The 16,112-nt window shown below is 47.3% G+C and overlaps 1 protein-coding gene across 3 annotated transcripts in view; it reads right to left on the reverse strand.

Annotated features, from left to right (window-relative positions):
* Positions 1-16,112, reverse strand: part of Pacsin2 (protein kinase C and casein kinase substrate in neurons 2) — a 95,818-nt gene that overhangs the window by 44,705 nt on the left and 35,001 nt on the right. The window contains exon 1 of one of the 3 annotated variants that reach the window (XM_069999709.1): positions 15,935-16,028. The exons of the other annotated variants lie outside the window; for them this stretch is intronic. The gene's annotated coding sequence lies outside the window, so the exon portion shown is untranslated. Of the gene's footprint in view, positions 1-15,934; positions 16,029-16,112 lie in introns of those variants that run through there. 3 annotated transcript variants of the gene reach the window in all.

A 16,112-nucleotide genomic window follows, 5' to 3' on the forward strand; every position in this document is an offset into this window, starting at 1 on the left:
TTTAGAGACCAGCCACACTGATATGAAGCCCTGGGGGCCCAGCCACCAGCGTGGTTCAAATAGTCCTGGACTTCTGCTTCAAGAAGACTCCATTCTTCCCCATCCAGACCTTCAAAACAGAAGTCTCACCTGTCACCACCCAGCTCACTTGCCCAACTCACCCACGCACAGAGTATACAAGCTCATTTTGCTGACAATCCCAAGAACCAATGCCATCCGAATGGAGGAGAATTTAGCATTGTTTTTTAGACAAACAAGTAGCTTAGGCAACCTGAAGAAGGTCTTATTTCCTTGTCCCAAGAAGATGTAGAGATTAAGATTAAAGAACATGGCTAGGAGCCAGTGGCTCACGCCTGTAATCCTAGCTTCTCAGAAGGCTGAGATCTGAACATCGCAGTTCGAAGCCAGTTCTGGCAGGAAAGTCTGAGACTCTTATCTCCATTTAACCAGCAAAAAAGACAGAAGCGGAGCTATTGCTCAAGTGGTAGAGTGCTAGCCTTGAGCAAAAAAGCTCAGGGACAGTGCCCAAGCCCTGAGTTCAAGCCCTATGACCAACCATAACAACAAATACTAGACATGGGTTGTAGTAATACTTAAAATAACAGTTTTGCTCCTGTTGATTTTATGTCCTAACATCACAAAGAAAATAAACTGATGGCCAGATGTATTCTAGAATAATGATTGCCTTAGCTGGACACTAGTGGCCCATGCCTATAAGCCTAACCACTCAGGAGGCTGAAATCTGAGGACACAGCTCAAAACCAGCCGAGGCAGACAAATCCAAGAGGCTCTTATTTCCAGTGAACCAATAAAAAGCCAGAAGTGGAAGTATGACTCAAGTGGCAGAGTGCCAGCTAGAGCAGAAAAGCCAAGTGAAAGCTGAGGCTCTGAGTTCAAGCCTTGGTATGAGTGCGCGCACACACACACACAAGCTCAGGGACAGCACCCAGGCCCTGAGTTCAAGCCCCAGGACTGGCGCGCGCGCGCACGCACGAACGCACGCACGCACGCACACACACACACACACACACACACACACACACACACACGCACACACACACTGCCTCAAGTCACAAAGAAGTAGCCCAAAGCCAGAGAGCTACAGCTGTCAGCCCACCGCAGGATGTCACCTGTGAAGGGCAGGAGCGCAGGGTATGTAACCAGCCACATCTCCAAAATGCATTTTTCTTGTGTACTGGAAGCACGTGAGCTAACAGGTCTGTCTCAGACCAGTTTTACAGCAGTGCTTTTAGGACTTGTGGCTCCCAAGCACCATGGGCCTATAAAGATTCAAGCTGAAGACTTCCTCAACCTAAACAATGAGTTAATGTTCCACAGGCTTAAAATTAGAGTTACTTTAAAAAGGACAAAATGACACATTTATGGAGTTGATATTAAGGTGAGAATGCAAACAGCAGTGTGAGAAAACATACAGGGAAAGTGGAAAGATGAAAGAAAAACGATTCAGAGTGGTCCATTTAGAACAGGCCTAGCTGAACAAAACCCAGAGCCTGGGTGCCCACCACAGCCCCGGGGCAGGGACCCTGGAAAGGAAGGGGTATAAGCTCCAGGCAGTACTTTCATGAGAAATACAGAGCTTTTACTTTCCAGCTTGTGTGGGACTAGAACCTACAGAGTGCAAAAGGGACCAGGGAACCTGGATTTCAGGGCTTCCTCTGGTCTTTCAAGCAGCCTAAGAGAGGTGAACAGAATCACATCCTTGCCAGCCTCAAGTCCTCGGCCTCTTACAAAGGGAACGATAAGATTTGCTCTGCTCTGCCCAGCTCAGGGCCAAGGTGAATGGAAAGGCACTGTCCTTGCCACTCGCCATCCGTCATGGGGATGCTAATTAATGTATCCTGGGCACTGACTCTGTTCCAGGTACCAGAGATTGCAGTGCCCCCGGTGCAGGATGCCAGGCCTCTGACCAACTGCAGCGGGTGCGCCTTGGCACGGGAAGTCCGCTAGCTCCGTTCAGCTGGAGCCTCTCCCTGGCCCACTCACCAGCGCAGCCTGTGGCAGGGGAAGGAACTCTGGGAGAGCTTGTGGCATGAGGACAGCGCTTACCATGGGCTTCACACCTTCTACCCAGCACTACTATTACCCAGTCAGCCATAAGAGAATAAAACACAAGCTAAATGGAAAGCAGATGTGCGCTTAGAGAGGCCAACCCCTTCACTACTCAGTAATTAGGACAATCATTTTACTCCAAAAATAGAATCTTCTCTTCTGTACAATCAAAGGAAAGCAAGGCACTACACACTGCGCTGTTAGGCTGTCACGCTGTCAGCCGTGTCAACCTCCTTCGAGTCTCAGAGACGCACAGCAGGAGGGGCTTCGCTGAAGAGCCTGTGGTGAGCCAGACATGTCCCCTCGGGTCCACCCATCTTCTTATCAAAGTGGGAAGCAGGAGGGCAGCAGGCCAGCCTCAAGGGCAGAAGGCCAGGTAGGAAGTGGGAATAGGGCAGGAAGGGGACACAGAGCCCTGAGAAGCATGGCTGGGAGAAGCTGCCGCACTGCCTGGCTCCCCTGTTCCCGGTTCCTGTTGCTTCCCTCTCAGCTGCGCAGCCCTCCCTTCCTCCACCCACGGTTAACCCTGGAAGTTACCCCTTAGGGGTCTCAGGAAGAATGGAGGTCTGTGTATAGACATGAAGAAGTCTGAGCTCAGAGCCTTGCGCTCTACCCACAATGAGATTCTCGGTATATTCCAAACGTGAGTCCTTCATGAGATGAATGGCTTGGAAATGTTTTCTTCTACCCTTCATAGTATCTGGGGAAGCAGAACAGCTTTTCATTTTTATGACGTCCAATTAACCTATGCTTTTCTTTTTGTGTTTTGATGTCATAAACTAAGAAACCATTGCTTACTCCAAGGCGACAAAGATTTGTGTCCATATTTCCTTCTAAAACTTCTAGAGATTTAGCTCTTACATTTAGGTCTCTCAACCATTTGGCGTTGAGTTCTGTGGGTGCTGTGAGCAGACATGCACAGTCATTCCTTTGCAGGTAGAGAGCAGTGTCCAGCACTCACTGATGTAAGCACTGAACTGGCTCACCACCCGTGTCAAAATTGTACTTGTGTGCCCTTGGCTCGACCCACACCAGTGCTCTGCAGCCTTCAACAGTGCAGATTTATGAAGACCTGAGACTGCCAACTTTGTTTTGGCTTCTCAAAACTGCTTTGGCTATTCCGGGTCTTCTGCTTTCCCTGGGAACTTAGAATTGCTTTGCTGATTTCTTTTCCTGGTTTTTTGTTTGTTTTTTTGTTTGCTTGTTTTTTGGTCAGATTTGGAGCTTGTATTAAGTACTTACGTTCCCACTCAGATTGCTTGCTTGGCGGGCACGCTACCAACTTGAGCCATACTCTAGGCTCAGCTTGTGGCTTGTTATTTTGGAAAAGAAATCTAATTGACTTTTTTTTTAACATACCCCAGCTGGCTTTGAACTGCAGTCCTCTGGATCTCAGCCTCCTGACTAGCTAGGATGACAGGCATGAACCACCAGTGCCTGGCATCATCCTAACCTTGATCTTCACTCTCAGCCCTGCGAGTTGTTTTTTTTTTTGTTTTTGTTTTTTGTTTTTGTTGGTCGTAGGGGCTTGAACTCTGGGCCTGGGCACTGTCCCTCAGCTCTTCAGCTCAAGGTGAGCACTCTACCACTTGAGCTACAGCGCCACTACCGGTTTTCTGGTGGTTTATTGGAGATAGGAGTCTCACGGTCTCTCCTGCCTGGGCTGGCTTTGAACCGCGCGATCCTCAGATCTCAGCCTCCTGAGTAGCTAGGATTACAGGCGTGAGCCACCAGCACCCGGCTTTGCAAGTTTTAATTAAGGAAGTTCCTTTCCAGTTCTACTACTGTTTTTTTTTGTTGTTGTTTTTTAATCAAGAATAGCATTGCACTGACAAATCGCATTGTCCTACAGAACAAACAGAACTGTCAAGGACCAAGCACCTTGGTTTAAAGTGACTTGACATTACATATTTCTATGAATTTCAAGTGTCCCACACACCAAATAAAATCCACTTTAAGCAACTCAAAGAAAACAGTTTATTTTCTGGTTCTGTAAAAAGGATAACTTTTTGGTATAAAGGAAATAAAAGATGCCGGACAAATATATGCAGATATACCAAACATGTAATTCTCTAAACCTTTGCACAACACAATGTAATCTAGAAAGAAAAAACACACACGATTTTTAAAATCTACTACCTAAAATAATGAAGGACTGAGAATCCCATTCCATGCTGTAAAGAAGCTATGACAGTAGAGCATGGAGGAGGAAGCCAGCTGTGGTGGGGCAGACATGTCACCAAGCCCCATCACTGAGCCAAGCTGAGTAAAGCTGTGCTGGCGCACCCGGGGGGGGGGGGGGGGACAGCCCTGACAAGGCCTACCTCTCCTCTGAGGAGGCCTCCCATGGCAGCTGGGGCAGAGCAGGGGCTTCTGTCGCAGCTGGCCTGAGCCACTGTGGATACTGCACCCCAGCTGCTGTACGAGCAGACTGAGTAGGACATATAGAGTGAGGAAGACAGGTTATTTGTTACTTGTTATTTGCGATCTGAAGTTTGCTTGTTGTTGAAGTCTAATACACCGTGGTTTATCCTGGTGGCTGGGGAGCATGGCTTTATGTCCTGCTTCCTTACACAAATCTGACAAACAAATATGATGGTGTCAGTTGGGCGTGGAGCTACAGGAAAATAGGAATGTGCTCTAATGTTGCTAAAAGGCTTCATGGAAAAATCTGGAAATAGGGAACAAGGCAGATAACTGTCACTGAACTCTGACTCTGTAGTCCCACTCTGGGGAATATGCACCATGCAAATAAACTCCAAGCAAAAAATAGACTGAACAAAATGTCCATCGCAGCAGTATTTATAACAGCAAAATCCGGAGACAGGTCAAATGCTCAAAAGCTAAGAAAACAATGACAGAACTGACAGAAAAGACAACACAGACATCATCAAGGACCAATGGGCTGTTTCAGATCTGAAATGGTGTAGAAGCAAACCAGCACATGGATATCCACTACCCTAGACTTAAGGGTGAGCTGTGTGTCTTCTTTCTTGCATTCCCAACGTCTAGCATGAGGTAGATGCTCAAATATTTGCAAAATGACTCAATGTCTGAACCAATAAATCACCAAGTCGACTAGCCAAACTGGAAGGTGGCAAGGGCTACAAGAGACGCGAGGGTGGGGGGAAGGGTTTCTCCAAATGGGTTACAGCTTTACCCAGAAAAGAGCTTAAAGCAGCTCAGTAAGAGGAGTCCCTGAAGGTTCAGAGAGAGGTCGGCAGGTGTTGGGGGGAGAGGGCAAGTCAGGGCGGGGCCTGAGGAGATCCTTTAATGACTTGTTTTGTAGGGTCAAAGTGCCTTGTGGGATGGTGGACACACACATACAATAAACAATTCTGCATTGAGACCTGGAGGGCCTCCACAAACACTCAGTGTTTGCACCAGGAAACTCCAGCTGGTAGTCAGAGAACCGCCCTCTGTGACTGCGAAAGGAGGTTTTCTTCCTTTGAACTAATATTCGTCTACTTGGAGGGAATTTTCCAGAGGTTTGAGAAGCTGTAGTGCTCAGTTTTTCTTCATCAGACAGACCCTTCTCGCATCTCCATACTGATGTCTTGAGCCACACTACACCTTCCCTCTCTGTGGTGAGGAACCAGTCCGTCACACTCACACTCACTCGTGCGCGCACACGTGCACGAACACACACACACACACACACGCACAGCAGCCTCAGGGTCCCCAGAAAAAGCACTGTCAACTCCCCAATATCCAATTTCCTTCTCACCTGCCTTGTAAAAATCCACTCCTCGGGCTGGGAAGGTGGCCCAGCGGTAGAGCACTTGCCTTGCATGCCTGAGGCCCTAGGTTCGATTCCTCAGCACCACATAAGCAAAAAGCAAAAAAGCCAGAAGTGGCGCTGTGGCTCAAGTGGTAGAGCGCTAGCCTTGAGCTGAAGAGCTGAGGGACAGTGCCCAGGCCCAGAGTTCAGGTCCCATGACCGGACCCAAAAAAAAAAAGAAATCCACTCCTACTGAGCCCACTGCCCAGTTCTACGGGGCTGCTGGCCCCGGCAGCCTGCCACTCCACTAGGGCCCTGCAGACCTTTTCTGTTCACCTCTGACCTCCCTCTCCAGCTCCTTTCTTCTCACCCTCAGCAGAGCCAGGCAGCAGTCAGAAGCCCCTGGGGTCGTCCAACCTCCTGCTGCCCACTTCCGGGATGCTGCTGGCCCTCTTCTCTCAACACACCCTGTCTACTCACCTCCTTAGTTCCTGCACCTATAAACCTCCTTGAACACTATGGTTCCATCTCTGGCCCAAAGTCACATCTCCCATTGCCCTCTGGATGCCCTTCTCCCCCCACCCCCACCCCCACCCCAGCCATCACTTCCCTGCAGACCATCCCACCTTCCCCATGTCTGCTTCTGATCGTCAGTTTCCTATGTCAGGAAACAGTCCCACCACTGCTCCCCACCTCCCTCCCCTGCAATATCACCACATTCAGCCAGTTCCCAAAGCTGGCTGCGGCAGCTCTTCCTACCTCCTGCGTCCCCTCAGGGAGAGCTGCCCTGGTCAAGGCCACTTCCATCCTTGGCCCCCGTCATGGACAGTCTCCTAGCTGGCCCTTGGCCACCAGTCTGGTCCTCATTTCCTTTCATTCTCCATGATGCTTCCCACTGTGGTCAGTGTATCTTGTGGGAAGATTAGGTTATGCCTCTACTCCAAATTCTTCTAGGCTTCTTCCCAAGGCCAGCAGCATCTCTGACCCCTGCGCCCTGGCCCCAGCCTCACCACGGCAGTACTCAGCACCGAGCAAGGACCACTCCCCTCTGGGCTCTGTGCCTTCTGAATGCAACGCAGGCACCAATAAGATTACAGGAGAAGGAGGAATAATGATGGTGGTGGTGAAGACCATGAATCTTCCCCAGGTTCCCCTCCTAGATGGGGAAAGAGACTGTGTACCCTGATGACACTTCTCCACGATGGGGAGTGGGCTAGATGATAAGGGTTTCTTTGTCATGATCACCAAAATCTCAATAAACTATCTCTTAGCCCCAATTCAACACATTTGACAGATGTGGCTTCTTCCCCCACTACAATGCACACGTTCTACACTGCCTATGCCGGCAGTCACGTTCAACAAAGACTCACTTTAGGGCCTGAACAAGTGTTCATTGACTTACCCGCATGTCCACGCAGTAGGGGCCCCAGTTATGCCAGCCACAATATGCAAAGCTGCCTGCCAAGCACTGAAGCAATGGCATTTCAACCCAGTCCTAGAACCCTTCACCATGCATGTGTGTACAAACATGTACAAACACACACACACACACACACACACACACACAGAGTCTGCTCCTCTCATACCTACAGCTGGGGTTAGGACTGAAGAGCACACAAGTTTGCATCAGACCAGCTCTGCCACCTGTGCCACCTTGCTTCATGGGGTGTTTACATCCTAACCACACACTGCACACACGTCAGAGGACCACAGGTACAAGAGGGACTGCACAGGTTTAGGGGCTGGGCTTCTCTTTATTCTTTGCACTTCATGTGCCAGTCTTTAAGGGGACCTGCCAGAACCAGATATTAGGCCACATCAAGTACTGGCTAAGCTCCTTCCCGTCGCGCCCTTGCCTGGTTAGGTCTCTCTTTCTCAAGCTTCCTCACCTTTTTCCATTTAAGAGACACATTTGAACCCCCAACAGAAAAACCACATGGATCCAGACGAGTCAGAAAGGTTCTTCGGATAAAAGTAGACGGAGAATTACATAAATGGGTCAGGAGATTGTCTTTTGTTCAGGCCATAAAATGGGGACATTCACCCAGGGCAGGCATGAAGGGAAAGTAGGGGAATAGAAGCTCTGACATGGGGAGCGGGCGGCAGAAGCGGGTTCCCAGGACTAGACAAAGGCATTATTAACAACACACATGAGTCACAGAGTGGCCCAGGTCAACCCTCCAGCCTCTTTCAGGACTTCCTGTCACACAAAGAGCCTCTGTGGTCCTCTGTCCAGCAAGGAGGAGCGGATGCTTTTCCTATGCAGACAGGCAGTGGTCTAGCAGCTTCTTCCCTCCCCCAAAGTCTGAGGGAGCTGCAGCTCTGCCTGAGGGGCAAAGGGCAGGTCTAAAAAATCAAAAGCAGCAGGAGAGCAATATTCCATACAGCCTAGGATGCACCAATCTAGAAGGATTCTGCAATCTGCAACTTGGATTCTTAATAACATCTTTGATGGTTGCATCGCATTAGGCAAATACTAAGACTGACACTGATCTGTAAAATGGAATCAATCTACCTCAAAGGCTCTGTGGAGGGGCTGGAAAGGTGTGGAAAGGTGGCTCAGTGGTAGAGTGCTTGCCTTGCCTGCATGAGGCCCTGGGTTCGATTCCTCAGCACCACATAAGCAAAAAAGAAAAAAGCTGGAAGTGGCGCTGTGGCTCAAGTGGTAGAGTGCTAGCCTTGAGCTGAAGAGCTGAGGGATAGCGCCCAGGCCCAGAGTTCAGGCCCCACGACCGGACCCCCCCCACACCCAAAAAAAGGCTCTGTGGACTACATGGCTTCCATGCAGAGCCCGGCAGAGCCTGGAGGATGGGGTGTCCTGTGAGCAGCCCTGAGGCACTCCTTCACATGAGGCTGACTGGCACAATGACCACATGCTAGGAAACAGTTGTGCAAAAATGCCATGTGTGCCCAAGTTGACAGAGCTGGGGAACCATTAGCTGGAGAAGCTCGGAAAGGCGTTGTAGGGTGTTGTGACAAATTTTAAGGATTGGGACAGAGACTTTATCAACAGCAAGATGCAGGGTCAGATGCCAGCCTGTGTCACTCAAGCCATGACTAGTGTGGCGTCTGCATCATTCATCCACCACCAATAAAAACAGCGCATCCACTCAGGTTCCACTACTGCTGCCCGCCAGGAGAACGCTAGAGTCTGCTAAGATACAGTGTTTATCACTGCCCATCACAAGCTCTGCCTGGAAATGAACTGCTAGAATTCTTCCTCAGCTATACTATGAATGTGCACCTTTGAAGTTAAAAAAAGCTAGGCAAAGCACAAGAGAATTTAAGAAACAACAACAACAACTTTGTAGACTTCTCTGCATTCAACCATGATGCCCCTCTCTCAAGAAACCATTCCATTTGGACCAGCTCCAGGTAGACCTGCTGGAGCCAAAGCATTGTACTCTGGGGAACAGGGTCAGCGTGGACCTAGTGACACACACTGAAAACTAATGTGACAGTGATGTTAAGTTAAAAAAAAAAAACTTTCACATACCATGAAGCATCCAGTAATTTGGAAAAATGAACAGAGAATCCACTTGTCGGGGCTGGGAAGGTGGCTCAGTGGTAGAGTGCTTGCCTCACATGCATGAGGCCCTGGGTTCGATTCCACAGCACCACATAAGCAGAAAAAAGCTGGAAGTGGCGCTGTGGCTCAAGTGGTAGAGCGCTAGCCTTGAGCTGAAGAGCTGAGGGACAGCGCCCAGGCCCAGATTCAGGACCCAATCCCAAGCAAAAAAAAAAAAAAAAAAAAAAAAGAATCCACTTGTCAATCAGTAAGTCTGGAGCAAATGAGCTAAATCAAGGCATAAAATAGCAAATTTTTTTCTTTAAAGAGCAGGGACTGTACTTGCAATAGCTGTCGTCACAGGCGCAATCTATGAAAGAGGGAAGAATCCAGCAGACCAGCTCCATGGGGTATTATGAGGAATCTAATGGCTCATTAAGGAAGATGCCTGCACACCAATGCCAATTTCCCACATTCCTGACTCCCTTGTCCTCTCCAGCCATGCCTCCCATCGGGACAAAGGGTGTCCCTTCAACAAGCAGGACATGTCCACGGTGAACCAATGGTCTCTGAAGAGCTGCAGCTAGAGAGCTTGCAGACAGCTTGATCTTGATCACAGCATTGTGACTGCCAGGGGACAGAAAGTGAAGGTCCAAAGCCAGGATTGTCTGGACTGGCTTAGGCCCTTTACTGTCATTTTGGTAACTGACCTAACACTACGGTACAGAACTAAGTGTCTGCACTGCCACTCAGCCCAGCCGACCTGCAGCCTCCACAGCCCTAAAGCTAACAAGGCTGGGGCATCTGGAGAAGATTCTGTAGTTCTGCTGGAGCCCGTCTATGTGATGTTACCCCAGGTCACTGGAAAATGGACAGGTGACCTCCTTTATTCATTCCAATTTGGACAAAAGAAACTGTTTCCTTACTTTAAGTCTCAGTTGTTGTTTTTTTTGGGGGGGGGTCAGTTGTGGGGCCTGAACTCTGGGCCTAGGCACTGTCCCTCAGCTCTTCAGCTCAAGGCTAGCGCTCTACCACTTGAGCCACAGCGCCACTTCTGGCTTTTTTCTTTTTGCTTATGTGGTGCTGAGGAATCAAATCCAGGGCCTCAGGCATGCAAGGCAAGCTCTCTACCACTGAACCCCTTCTCAGCCCAGAACAATCACATTTCTATGATAATGAAATGCCTAATTATCACACTTGCCCCACCAAGTACCATCTGAGAAGCACTGAAGAAGGTATGATAGTTGGCTGCAATTACAATACCCCTCTCCCTCCTCTTCCTTTCTCTTTCTCTTTCTCTCTTTCTCCTTCTCTTTCTCCCTCCCCCCTCTCTCTGACACAGATCCTTAATAAAACATTTGCTAGTTCAGCTGGATCGAGAAATGGCCTCTATCCCCAATGTGTGAGTATTTTCATTTAAAAAAATGATTCTAAAAACCAAAATAGTAAGCAAAAAAGTTACCATATATAATATGCACACATATATACACATACATATAAGAGATATATACCCCAATTGTTTACACATTCTAAAAACACGTACCATCTAAGAGACAGAAAGCTTGAGTCCCATGCAGAGGAGAGCCGTAGATAAGAGGGGGCACACAGATGAGGCTGGCCGAATGAGGGGTGATGCTGGGGCAGCCTAGGAACTGCAGGATGAGGTAGGCCTGGACCGAGGCAGGCTGAAAACTGCACCCAAAGCTTAGCACCACTGCTGGCAGACCAACGGCCAACCAACAGCAAAGATGCTTTATTTAGCGTTCAACACCGTAAGTAGCATTCTTACGTCTAAAAGGCTGACATGTTGAGCTTATTTTAAAATATGTGTTTGTGAGTGGAAAACAAATTGCTCTATATCAAAATGTGAATTCTTTCTTTCAGTGACATAATGAAAGCATCCTGTATGCCAGGCACACGTGAGGCATTTGGGTCCAGGGTGCTCCAGAGTGACCGAATCCCTGCCAGCAATACAGTGGGTGTCAGGTGACTTGAAGCTAAGCCAGTAAGTGGCACACAGTGTTAAGGGCTAGACAGAACTGTGCGTGAAGCCAGATGGGGACTGACAGTAACTGGGTCTACGTGAACAGGTGCTCAGGGAAAGCTGGCCTGAGGAGGCAACATCTTAGCAAATCTGGAATGAAGGGATGGTCGAATTTGTGAGTTGGGTTTTTTTGTTTGTTTTTCCCTGTACTGAGGATTTAACCCAGGACCTCTGGCAAGTGCTGTACCACTTGGGCCACACCCCCAGCTCTGTTGTGGGTGGTTTTTTTTTTTTTTTTTTTTTTTTTTGTGCTGGTCCTGAGGCTTGAACTGAGGGCCTAGGAACTGTCCCTAAGCTTACTTTGCTCGAGGATAGGACTCTACCACTTGAGTCACAGCTCCATTCCAGATTTTTTTTTAATAGTTTATTAGAGATTACAGTCTCATAGACTTTCCTCCCTGGGCTGGCTCTGAACTGCAATCCTCAGATCTCAGCCTCTGGAGAAGCTAGGATTATAGGCATGAGCCAGGATTGCAGGCATGAGCCATAGGCGCCCAAGCTGGTTTTGTTTTTGAGAGAGGATCTTTCTACCTTCGCCAGTCTTGAACTCACTATCATCTAGCTTGACACTCCTGAGTAACTTTGGATTTTTTTTTGTTCATTTGCACAACTGTATTTTTTATGTCTCTGCTGTAAGAACATATTGGCCAGTGGCATTTGAGAACTCCAAAGAGGTAGCACACAGGCACCTTCTCGATGCCCAAGCTTTCCAGTAATGGATTCCATACGTGCCTTACTAGCCAGTCACTGACAACCAGTCGCTGAAGCATCATCTCCCTTCTTCCTGGCCACACGCACCATCTCTCCAAGTGGAATCAGCACCTTGCTCATCTATACAGCTGAGGCATGTTCCCGCTTCCTCTCCCTCTCACACCTGCATCCCATCCACTGATCCTTAAAACTCAGCCTCCCTGTGTCAGTCTCTTACCACATGAAATGCTCACTCATGCGCTCTCTTCCTAAGCAAGCCTCCCTGCCCTTCCCATGCCTCTGCCACTCCAGCCACAACCCTGCTGCTTCCTTAAAGGCACTCAGTCCCTCCTGCCAAATTATATCTTGCTATACCATCTCTGCACACAAGAACACAAGATCCTCAAGAACCAGGATTTTCAGGGGGATCAGGAGGGGAAAACCAGGAGAAAATGAGAGAGGAGATGACATTGTTCAAAAAGATATGTACTCAGTACCTAAGATAGGTAACTGTAACCCCTCTATATATCACCTTTATAATAGTAATAATAAAATAGAAAAGTAAAAGAACCAGGATTTTGTCTTGCTCACTACTAAATCCCCAGCATGATGCAACAGGCACACAACACTCGTGTTGGGAATGAAAGAGCCCAGTCTTCACATGCATGGCACACACGGCGCTGTAATGTGCTTGAAGTCTGGGCCTGGTGCTGTCCCCCAGCTTGTCAGCTTTTCAGGTGAGTACTCTACCACTTGAGCCACAGTACCACTTTCCAGTTTTCTGGTGGGTTTACTGGAGATAAGAGTGTCATGGACTTGGAAGTGGCGCTGTGGCTCAAGAGGTAAAGTGCTTGCCTTGAGCTGAAGAGCTGAAGGATAGCGCCCAGAGTTCAAGCCCCACGACCCACAAAAAACAAAACAAAGAGTCTCATGGACTTTTCCTGCCCGGGTTGGCTTTGAACCATGATCCTCAGATCCTAGCCTCCTGAGTAACTAGAATTACAGGCAGGAGCCACCAGTGCCTGACCTTTTTTTTTTTTAAAAATACTAATCCTGGGGCTTGAACTCAGGGCCTGAATGCTGTCCCTGAGCTTTAGCACTCAAGTCTAGCACTCTACCACTTGAGCCACAGCTCCACTTCCAATTTTGGGGGCTTTGTGGTTGTTGTTTTTTTGTGGGGGGGTTAAGAGGAAGGGGTTGGTGGTTAATTGGGGAGTCTCACAGACTTTCTTGCCCAGTCTGGCTTTGAACAGCAATCCTCAGATCTCAGCCTCCTGATAGCTAAGATTATAGGTGTGAGCCACAGGTGTACAGCTGAATTCAATTTTAACAGAAAAGGGGTTTCTTGGTGCTAAGGGTCAAACTCAGGGCTTCATTCATACTAAGATCACCAAGATTACATACCTGCCTAACAAAGTACTTTCAAAGATCTATCTAGAAAACTGTGGTTAAATTTTATGAATTAAATAGTTTCCTTCTTAATTTACATTATATTATGTTGAAGACTCTCAGATTGCAAAGTCTGTTCAGTCACCTCAAGTCTTAAGACTTGCTAGTACTCCCTGGCAGAGACTGAGAAATAGGAGCCAAAACTACTTCTTGTCATCTTTTTTTTTTTCTTTTTGCCAGTCCTGGGCTTGAGCTCAGGGCCTGGGCACTGTCCCTCAGCTTCTTTGTGCTCAAGGCTAGCACTTTACCACTTGAGCCACAGCACCACTTTCAGTTTTTTCTGTTGATGTGGTACTGAGGAACTGAACCCAGGGCTTCGTGCATGCTAGGCAAGCACTCTAACACTAAGCTACATTCCCAGCCTCTTCCTTTCATATTCTTAAGAATCCTCTTTCAGCTAGGCCCTGGTGGCTCATGCCTGTAATCCTAGCTACTCAGGAGGCTGCAATCTGAGGCTCTTGGTTCAAAATCAACAGGGACAGGAAAGACTGTGAGACTCTTATCTGCAATTAAGCACCAGAAAACTGGAAGTGTGTTGTGGCTCAAGTGGTAGAGTGCTAGCCTTAAGCACAAAGAAGGTCAGGGACAGTGCCCAGGCCCTGAGTTCAAGCCCCAGGACTGACAAATAAAAAGAAAGAAAAGTAAACAGCATCTCTCAGAGGCAGGAATGCTTTATTATACATTATATGTTACTTATTATACATCTATGCCACTATTCTCAGAGAAACTGAAAACAAAACAAATTAAAATGAACTCATCAGAAGTAAAAGCTACTTAGCCGAGTACTATTAACCTTGAGGTAATAATGCAGAGAAGCAGATTCTATCGTGGAAAGAGCAATGACCTAGAAAAAAGAGACCTATGTTCTGGACTCACTCAGCTAACAAGTCATGTGACCTTGGACAAGTCACTTCACTTCCATCTCAATTCCTTTGTTAAAATGAAAGGGCCTGGATATATCCATTCCAAGAGTGACTGCAACTCTAAATTTCATGTTCCAATCTTTTAAACTATGCCAACTCGCTCAAGAGCAAAAGTCAAAGGGCTTGCCACGGTGTAATAAAAAAGGAAAAACAAAGAAAGGGAGGTTTACTTTCACTTACTGGCATAAATCTTATACCTGCAAGACAAGCTCTGGATTGAATTTATGAATCCTCTGTTGTTTTCATAGAAGTAGCATTTAAAGTCCATCTAGGATTCAGTAAGATGTTTTTGGTCAGGAAGAATGGGGTTTGAGAAAGAGCCATTCAGAGCTACCAGAACAAAGACAAAACTAGTGTGTCTGAGGTGGTCTCAAGATTTGCACTGTACTTCGCAGGTTTCCAGAAATGTTCCCTGTGTGGCCTTAAGTGTTAGACATACACAAATCACAGTAGGTACTGCCTTCACAAGAAAGCCTGCTGCTGTGTGACACAAACTGCAAGGCCAAGGCATTTTTGGCAAACAAGGAGACACTGCCTGGTTAATGTTCATGGCAATAGGTAATCTAGTAACCATCATTCACTTAGTAATGGTAGTAAGTATTAAGCATCAGACTTTTTCCCCCTACCCTCATCCCCTTTGGACTTATTTTTTCAGTCTTCTAATTAGAATTACAGTACTGCAAAACTAAAGGAAGGAAGGAATCATAATTTTTCAATTCTAGAATATGAATTTAAGAAATAATTTCAAATGTATATAGGACTGTTCAGTAATTAAAACAAATTTTTACATTTCAATGTAAACAAGCTTTCTGGTGACAGCCATCTGATAAGAGGACAAGGGCTCACGGTCTGGGAAGAGAAGTAAAAATGAGCTGACTCAGGAGGAGGATAGACAAGGAGGGAGGGGGTCTGGTGAGGAGGCCAGGAGCCCGTGGGCTATTTGGGAGGCGGGGGGAGGCATCAAGAAACAGCAATTATAGTCAACTGGAAAGGCTCATTGGTTCATTTTTTTCTCCAAATTCCATTTATGTCTATAGATCAGATCTGGCTTTTAAGAAAGGAAATGACAGCATGTAATAAACACAATGTCTTGGGGGTGGGGTGGGGGTTAGAAAACAGCCTCTATTAACAGTTAGCTCAAGTAACTCATTAGCTATCCAGTGAGAAGAAAATTCAGCTAGAGGTCCTCAGGCTGGTCTAAGACTTAGCAAAGTTCCAAAGTTATTTTATGCACGTATGTTCTAAAACCAGAGTTAAGAGTTATAAAATCACAAACTTTCATTTGTTTAGGGAAAAATCTATTCACCAAGAAAAATATCAACACTCTGCTGCTATTTTCCCAACGCTGCTGGACAAAACATCTCACACCAGTTATATCAAACTGGCGACACTTCCATCAAGGGGCTCTAAAGCTAGCTGAACTTGCTGACAAGGTGACACTGCTGTCAAATCAATCACTCAGGAAAAGCAAAAACAAAAACCTATGAAATTCTACTTTCAAGAAGGGCTACCATAAAGAGCACACTCACGATTGTGTCAAACGCTGCTTTAGCTGCCTAACTCTGTGGTTCTGCGGATCTGCTTCTGTACCTGCCTCTTTCCAGCCCTGCTGTAAGTCTGACCTCCGTGTCCCGGCCGAATTCTCCCAGCACATTTCATCATTTCCTGTTGGCTGCTGCGATAAGGTCATCCCCTTACACTGCTGCA

Source organism: Dipodomys merriami, unplaced genomic scaffold (assembly GCF_024711535.1).
Source record: "Dipodomys merriami isolate MVZ:Mamm:240054 unplaced genomic scaffold, mDipMer1.0.p SCAF_55, whole genome shotgun sequence".
NCBI lineage: Eukaryota > Metazoa > Chordata > Mammalia > Rodentia > Heteromyidae > Dipodomys > Dipodomys merriami.